Source organism: Rhea americana, unplaced genomic scaffold (genome assembly GCF_003343005.1).
Source record: "Rhea americana isolate MKP2758 unplaced genomic scaffold, rheAme1 scaffold_29, whole genome shotgun sequence".
NCBI classification, from domain to species: domain Eukaryota; kingdom Metazoa; phylum Chordata; class Aves; order Rheiformes; family Rheidae; genus Rhea; species Rhea americana.
In genome coordinates, this window is record NW_028186412.1 from 756,729 (window position 1) to 765,804 (window position 9,076).

Sequence of the window (9,076 nt, forward strand, 5' to 3'; positions counted from 1 at the left end):
TGTACTGGTGCCTAGGGTTATTTTTCCCTAGGTGCAGGACCCTGCCCTTGCCCTTGTTGAACCTCTCTGGCCAGCTCTCCAGCCTGTCCAGGTCTCTCTGAATGGCAGCACAGCCCTCTGGTGTATCAGGCACTCCTCCAAGTATGGTAACATTGGCAAACTTGCTGAGGAGGCACTCTGTCCATTCATTCAGGTCATTGATGAAGAAGTTGAACAAGACAGGATCCAGTACTGAGCCCTGGGAAACTCCACTAGCCACAGGCCTTCAATTAGACTCTACGCCACTGATGGCGACCCTCTGAGCTCTGCTTTTCGGCTGGTTCTCARTTCACCTCACTGGCCACTTGTCTAACCCACACTTCCTGAGCTTGCCGAGGAGGATGTTTTGGGAGACAGTCAAAAGCCTTGCTGARGTCAAGGTAGACAACATCCACTGCTCTCCCCTCATCTACCCAGCCAGTCATTCCATCAGAGAAGGCTATCAGATTGGTTAAGCAGGATTTCCCMTTGCTGAATCCTTGTTGGCTACTCCTGATCACCTTCTTCTYCTCCATATGCCTGGAGATGACATCCAGAATGAGCTGTTCCATCACCTTTGCAGGGATGGAGGTGAGGCTGACCGGCCAGTAGTTGCCTGTGTCACCCTTCTTGTCCTTTTTTTAGATTGGAGTAACACTGACTTTCTTCCAGTTCTCAGGAACCCCTCCAGTTCTCCATGGGCTTTCAAAGATGATAGAGAGTGGCCTGCTAACAACATCTGGCAGCTCCCTCAGYACYCRTGGGTGCATCCCATCCAKGCCCATGGATCTGTGGACATCTAACCTGCCCRGAAGGTCTCTAATCCTATCTTCCTCAACCAAAGGAAAGTTTTCCCTTCTCCAGACTTTCTCTCTTATCTCCAGGCCCTGGGATTCTTGAGGGCTGCCCTTAGCAGTGAAGACTGAAGCAAAGAAGGCATTCAGTAATTCTGCCTTCTCTGTATCTTCATCACCAGAGTCCTCGATCCATTCAGTAGTAGGCCCACATTTTCTTTTTTCTTTTTCTTTTTTTTCTTTTTTTGCTTTTCAAGAAGCCCTTCTTGCTGTCCTTGACATCTCTTGCCAGATTTAATAACTTAGCCTTCCTTGTCGCGTCCCTGCATACTCCTCTGACAATGTTCCTATATTCCTACCAACTGGCCTGTCCCCTCTTCCACATTCTGTGTACTTTCTTCTTCTGTCTGAATTTTGCCAGGAGCTCCTTGTTCATCCGTGCAGGTCTCGTACTCCCTTTGCCAGGCTTCTTTCTTATAGGGATGCACCACTCTTGAGCTTGGAGGAAGTGATGTTTGAACACAAGCCAGCTCTCCTGGACCCGCCTTCTTTTTAAGGCCCTGGAACCAAGAGCCTTAACATGGTAAAAGGCCCGAGAACTTTAACCTGTGGCCCCTAAACCAAGTAGGTCCCTGAAAAGGCCAAAGTTTGCTCTCCCGGGGTCAAAGGGCTCGTCCGGGATTTGAACCCGGGACCTCTCAGACCCAAACCGAGAATCATACCCCTAGACCAACGAGCCRCCTTACAATAACAATCCTGACATGCCTTTGTCTTTTCTTAGGCACATAAAATCAGATTTCCTGAGAGGCATCCTATTCCTTCTTTGCAGTAAGCATGCTTTATAAGATTTTTAATAAAATATTCTTCCTGCTCCTGAGAACTGAAGTAACATGCATATGATTTAATTCTGATCTGACTGGCAAACTAATTTACAAAAAGTTCAGTCCTGTATGATGCTCAGTGAATTCAGCTCTGATGGGTTTCAGATTAATGCCATTAAAGTAAGATGTTATGCCATTGGATATTCTAGCAATGATATATACTGCTGTAAACAGACAAGTCTATTGTAAGAATATCCTATTCTTTTTCAATTGGGTTGATGTTTTTGTGTCTTTAGATAAATATTTGGCTACCTAGAGTACAATTGTASAGGGGAAGTATAAGAAAGGCTAGGTGTATCTTATGGTCATTTTTGTTTCATAAAAATAATGCAACATTAAACTCTGATATTTCAGATCAGTACACTTGCATGAGTAACTCTGTATTTAGGCACATCAGAAGTTCATAAGAAAAGGTGATTTTCAAAAGATCTTCAGAGGCTTAGTATGTTAGAACTTCAGGGAAATGGAGTTACTGGGAATATTTTATGGAAAATTGCTGAAAGTGTCACTTTGTCATCTAGATTTCTCCTTTGTACACAGATGATGCGACTGATGATGATGATGGTCTGCATTTGGTTCCTTGGGTGGTGACTAATTGGAAATAGCTACATGTGAGGCAGGCTGCCTTTATAGTTAGTGCAAATAAAGAYGCATTTTTGAACACAATCAAACTAATCAAAAAATATACATCTAATACTGGTCAAATAAATTCTTCCTTAAAGGGACCTAATAGACAGGAGTCCATTCTTGAYTATTTCTCTGTAGGTATTGAAGTACATGTTTTGTCTGAAAAGCTCACCTCAAATATTATTAAGATATTCTGAAAGACTGACCTTGACTAGACTGATCCACTTTTGAAGTTGGCTCTGCTCTGAGCAGGAAATTGGACCAAATGACCTCCTCAGGTCTTTTCCAAGCTAAATTGTTCTATAATTCTAATAAGATTTATAAGAATCAGAAAATTCAAAATGAAGTTTTAAAATTCAGTTTGAACTCTGCTCCTATCAGCTGATCCCTTTACAATATCATCTTTCAAATTAAAATATTTTAAAATGAGTAGGCTAAGAAGTTATGAGCAGCTAGTAGGCTGTACTGACTGTGATTACTTACTGTGATTACTTTGTGAAGTATTTCCTTGTTTGAGGATGATGAATACTGTTACAAGGAAAGACAGTTGATACTGTGTCATTTAAGTTCTATATCCAGTGTACAATGACACATGTAATGGATCTAAATCTAAATTTATTTCTGGTGCAAAATCCCCCTTGAAAGGAGCAAGTACTTCCAACCTTTATCCTTTTAGAAAACATATTATGAAAATAATCTTTTGTTCCTGGAAACAACCTGAACTGAGCCTATGAAGAGTTTCAAAATGCATGATTGTTTCTTTMTTTACAGATTTTAGCTGTTTGATTACTCATATGAATGGTACTCAAGTTTGGAGATTAAAAACTGAGTTTCTCTGCCTCCGTTAACATGACTGGGTAAGAATAAGGATCTGGAAACATAAAGAGAAAGATTATCACTTGTAAAGCATGCAGTTCAGTCTGATCTTGCTGAAGTTTATCTACCTGGATTCCCAAAATGTACCAGTTGGAGATGGAGTAGGTGTTACTTGTGACTTAGTCACCCTTTAGATCCTGTGGAGGTCTAAAATGAACACGACACAACTCTAATTTATCTAAACTCCCTTCTTCTGCAGTAAAGCCATGGTGAAATMAATTAGTGAAAGCAACAGGGCACCATTTCTGTTGAATTTATGATATTTGGAAACTTTTTTAAAGCCATGAGTACTAGAATCAAGAATCTATATAAAACATGCTCCCCTTCACCCCCAAACCAAAAGCTAATTCATCCCCTAAAATATTCACTATTGKAAACCGAACAATCTTTTGGGGATTTTTGGTGTGTGAAGAAGCTGGAGAGAGGCTTTCTTATCTGCTTCTCTAGTCATATTCTCTCTTTCTATCCAGCAGTTCTATCACAGAATCCCAGAATTGTTGAAGTGGGAAAGGACCTCTGAAGATCATCTAGGCCAACTCCTCTACACAAACAGGAACACCAAAGCAGATTGCTCAGAGCTGTTTTCAGGCAGGCTTTGAACATCTCTAGGGGTGGAGACTTCACAGCCCCTGCAGGCAACCTGTTCCAGTGCTTGAACACACTCATAACATTTTTTTCCCTTATATTTAAATGAAATTTCTGTATTTGAATTTCTGTCCATTGCCTCTTGTCCTTTCAGTGGGCATCACTGAAAAGAGTCTGTCTCTGTCTTCATTACACCCTCCCATCAGATATTCATACACATTGATAAGATTTTGTCTGAGCCTTCTCTTCACCAGGGTGAGCAATTCCAGATGCTTCAACCTCTCCTCACATGACAGGTACTCCAAATCCTTAATCATCTTTGTGGCCTTTCACTGGACTCAACCTAGTATGTCCATGTCTCTCTTGCACAGAGGAACCAAGCACTACAGATGTGGTCTAAAAGAGGGGAAGAATCATCTCCCTTGACCTACTGGTAACACTCTTCCTAATGCAGCCCAGGAGGCTTTTGGCCTTCTTTGCCGTGAGAGCATATTTCTGGCTTATGGTCAACTTCTCATTCACCAGGACTCCCAGGTCCTTCTCTGCAAAGCTGCTTTCCAGTTGACTCCCAGTGTGTACTGGTGCATGGGGTTTATCCTTCAAGGGTGCAGGAATTGAGTCATTGCTGAATTTCAAGAGATTTCTGTCAGCCCATTTCTCCAGGCTGTCAAGGCCCTTCTGAATGGCAGCACAACACTCTGGTTTATCAGCCACTCCTCCCAGTTTTGTAACATCTGCAAACTTGTTGAGAGTGTACTCTGTCCCATCATCCAGGTCATTAATGAAGATATTACACAGTACTGGCCCCAATATTGACCTATGAGGGACATCACTGATAACTGGCCTACAGCTGGACTTCATGCTGCTGATCACAACTCTCTTAGCCTGGCACTTTAGCCAGTTTTCAGTCCGTCTCACTGTCCACTTGCCTAGTCCGTATTTCATCAGTTTGTTGATGAGGATGTTATGAGAGATAGTGTCAAAAGTCTTACTAAAGTTGAGATGAAGAACATCACTGCTGTCCCCTCATCCAATGAGCCTGTTACCTTATGGTGGAAGGTTATCAGGTTGGTTAGATACGATTTTCCTTTCATAAATCTATGCTGACTATTTAATCCCTATCATGAGAGTAGTCAATCCCCGCCCCCACACACTCAACACTCCCTTCTTGTCCTTTAAATGTTTGGAAATATATTCCAGAATTAGTTGGTCCATCACTGATTCAGGGATTGAGGTGAGTCTGGCTGGTCTGTATGTAGTTTCTTGGATCCTCCTTCTTGCCCTTCTTGAAGACAGAAATAACATTCTTGCTTTCTCTCAGTTCTCACAAACTGCTCCTGGTTGCCACTACCTTTCAAAGGTTATCAAAGTGACTTCATAACGACATCAGCCAGCTCCATCAAATCTCATGGATGCATCCCATCAGGTCGCATGGACACATGTATGTCAAGTTTCTTTAAATGATTCCTAACTTGACCTTCCTCCATTGAGGGTGAGTCTTCTTTTCTTCCCACTGGTTTCAGGGGCCTGAGATTGCTAAAAGCTGATCTTACCAGTAAAGACTGAGGCAAAGAAGACACTGAGCATTTTGACCTTTTTCATGTTCTTTGTCACCAGGTCTCCATTCAGCACCAGGCCCACATTTTCCCCAGTCTTTCTTTTGCTACTGATATACCTGTAGAAGCCCTTCTTTTTGCCCTTCACATCCCTCACCAGATTCAACTCCAAGGTGGTTTTTGGCTTTCCTAACCCCATCCTTGCAAGCTCCTCCATCTTGCCTCCATGTTCCCCTCAGGTGACCTGGTCCTTCCTCTGCCTCTTGTATACTTATGTCCAGTCAGAATAAGAATTTGGCCCTTTTTATTGGAGGCAATGCAGGAGATGTCTGGCAAGGTCAATCTATTCAGAATGCCTTGGTCTCACTGTACGGGGCTGCAGCATGGCATTATTTTTAACTAGCATTTCCTGTGAAGGAGCAGGTGATGATGAATCACAGTATTCTAGAAAACAGTGCTCATAAACCAGGGATGGTGTGCGATGAGTGGGCTAGCTTACAATTTTGTGTTTTTAATGTTGGTACTGTTTGGAGTTGTACTACCTAACAGTAGTGTTAGGTACTATCTGTGAGTCTGATCTTCCAGCTGATGGTGAAATAAAGACCTCCATAAAGGTGATTCCCATGATCTCAATAAAAATCCTGCTCAATACTGTTCTATTAAAGAACCAGTTTCTCTCCATTGACTCTCTTTGAACCCATGAGACTTTGCCTAAATGAAAAATCTTCCTGTTTGCTTCTGCTACATTCTGTTCTCCATGTTTTTACATCTTCCTGTTCACAGGAAGAAATGTAAATTCTCCCTTAATACCTTTGTTAATGTGATTAATGTCTGTCTGGTCAGGCACGAGAAAAAAAGAAATACCAACTTGGATCATGAGATTTAGAATCCCAAATGACGGTGACATTCTACATGTCCTGTGGACAATACTGAAAGGTTTTTGAATAATTTGTTCTGAAAATTCTTTAATCCAAGTATTTTTAAAATAGCTCTAAGTAGGGATTTCTGCCAGTAGTAAGAATTTTGTTTGGTTTAGGTACTTAAGATTTTGGTGGCTAAGTCTGAAGTCTGAGCTAGTCAGCTTCTCCATTGGATCCACTTTAGATCCAATTTTAAAATGGTATGAACAGCTTGATTCTGTGGCCTACATATAAGCATTTGGTGCCACTTAAGGTGTGCATGATTTTTCTGTCAGGACACAGACTGACTACAGCTCGTCTGACAGACTGCCATCACTAGGTGGGCTATGTGGATGTCCCAGATATCTCTGGAAACCTCAAGTGGCATTAGATACTTATTTGCTAAATCAAATTCTTTATCTCTTTTCTGATAAAAAAAAAAAAAAAAAGCCTGGAATGAATAGGTCTGGCATGTCTGTCCATCAACCAAGTGTCTAAATTGGAGATAAAAATACCCTGCCCTGTGCTCTGGGAGACTAGTGTAAGTACGACCCGATGTGAAAACTAAGCCTATCAAGGCAGGATTTGTTTTAATTGATATTGTCTTGGTATATATCCTCTTAAAAATCTAAATACTATTGATTCAAGTGGATTTAATTTATCACTGGTGCAACCCAATTCTTTTCAAATGATCCTCTGCTGCTCCCTCAGGAGCCTGACAAGCCAGCTGACAGAAAATCATTTAGTTGAGAAAGAGAATATTTAATAATGCCAAAGGGYTCAGCTCAGGTATTTTTCTAATACATGTTTTTAATGCTAGGCATGATTGATAAAAGGGATCGGGAACGATGTTAGAACTACTGAATCTGGGTGAACATGAGAAAGAACATTTGCTTGGTGATACTGACCCTGACAGACTCATGTGATAATCCTAGGAAGGAAATAGAAAAGTTGAATTGTTGGTAATCAAGCTTAGATGATTTCTTTTCAGTTCTTTAATGCAACAGCATTTGCTCCCCCTTCTCTCCTATTTGCTAGAACTATTGTTGCTCAGCGAGTATCAAAGAGCTGAAAAATCAATGTAAGATGCAATGTCTGTGAAAGGTCAGAAGTGAAAAAGAGTTCAGTCTAATAATATTTTAAAGTCCTATGGAAAGGATATTTCATAAAACATTTAAAAATCAATGGCACTTTCAGAACACTTCAGTTTGGTATCAGTACTGAACAGGMGATAACTTAACCGAGGAGGAGGAGGTGTGAGTGGGATGCTCAGACTTGTACTGCAGTTTCCCTCCACTTGAACAGTTTTCGTTACCCTGCATTGACTGGGGAAGAACACTGTTGTAGAAAGCTGGAGAGATCCCAGCCCCTCTCCTAATAGAAATGACTCTCTCCAGTTTATTAGTTGCATGCATACTGCAGTAATTTAAAATGCTGCAGTTGGTGTGAGATGGCTTCCTGCTGTCTAAACTTCTTTCAATTCTAATGAAGTAGATCAGTCTGAGTATAGAAAATTGCACACTCCTTCATCTATTGCTTCTGTCTGGCTTCATAAAACTATCGTATATTGCTCAAAACAAACACATTTAGTTACTTCTAAAATGTAATTCTGATTGTTAAAAAACTAATGACTAGAGGATCAGAAATCACTTTGCTTAATTTCCAAATTAAAAACCCTAACAGCCACTGCACATATAGTTTTGTAGCCTATGTATATTATGACAGTATTTTTCATAAATGACCCTTATCTTTCCTGTTTGGATTTTCTTCCTTTACTTATTTGCCTGATAATAGATCTTTCTAAGTAGCTGACACTCATTCTATAAGCCACTGGCTTTTTTTTTATTGCTTTATTCATGCTTTCTTGGTTTTCATCAGAAATAAACAATTTTCCTGTATTATCCAGCCTGTGTCAGATTTGTTCTTCTGAAAAATCCTTCTGTCCTTTTCTTGTCCATTGGTGGTGAATTCTACCTAGAAAAYCTTGGGGGCTGATAGAAATAGCACTTCAAATGTCTGTGAATGAAGACAAACAGGGTCACACGACTTCTTTAATTGAGCTTCTRCTATAATAGACACCCAGCCATAATGACATTGTTGTTGATCATAGCACAAACATCTAAAGTCTTTTTGTAAAATCCACCTGCTSTTTGCCAGGCTATAAGTCTCTTGCAAATTGCTGGGTATGATTTATAGCAAGAGCCACTCAGAAGTTACAACTTAGGAAGTGCTTAGGTGTACAAATATGACCTGATCTGCACATCACCAACAGTGGACAGCATTTGATTCAGCAGAAGACTCATCGATTTTTGCTATTTCCCCTGAAGAACAGGCATAGGGGTTGCACTGGTGCTGAAGATGTGTGCCATGATCTGTTTGTGCTCCTGCCCAGGCCTGCAGCAGCCAAAAAAAGGGAAAATGGGCATGGAAGAGACCGCAGTGTTTGAGGGAAAAAGGGAAAAGGCTGGAGAACCCTGGACGGCAACCAACTCCTCTTAYACCCTAATAATACATTTTCTCAGGACATGAGTTAAACAGATTATCTAGTGTTTCATTTCATACATATGCATAGTAGCGGCATATCAATAGACACGTCTATGCCACTGCATCTGTTAGAAGACATTCACTGTTCTCTTGGGAGGTGGGAAGCTTTAGGGGCATAAAATCCAATTTTGAAGTTACTAAAGTTGAATTGACCATCTGAACAGAAGCCAGGTGGCAACCTGACTTGCAACCCAGGACACGTACAGCTTACACAAAGTGGCAARAAAGCACTTTAAAAGAGAAAAGGTAATTGTGGCAGAGGTGGATGCAGGCAGTTTTGGTAGATATGCAAAAGT

At 40.9% G+C, this 9,076-nt stretch overlaps 1 non-coding gene across 1 annotated transcript; it reads right to left on the reverse strand.

Annotated features, from left to right (window-relative positions):
- Nucleotides 1–1,479: 1,479 nt before the first annotated feature.
- On the reverse strand, nt 1,480–1,551 carry TRNAP-UGG (transfer RNA proline (anticodon UGG)). The gene has a single exon. It is a non-coding gene; the product is annotated as a tRNA-Pro (tRNA).
- Between the last annotated feature and the right edge of the window lie 7,525 nt (nt 1,552–9,076).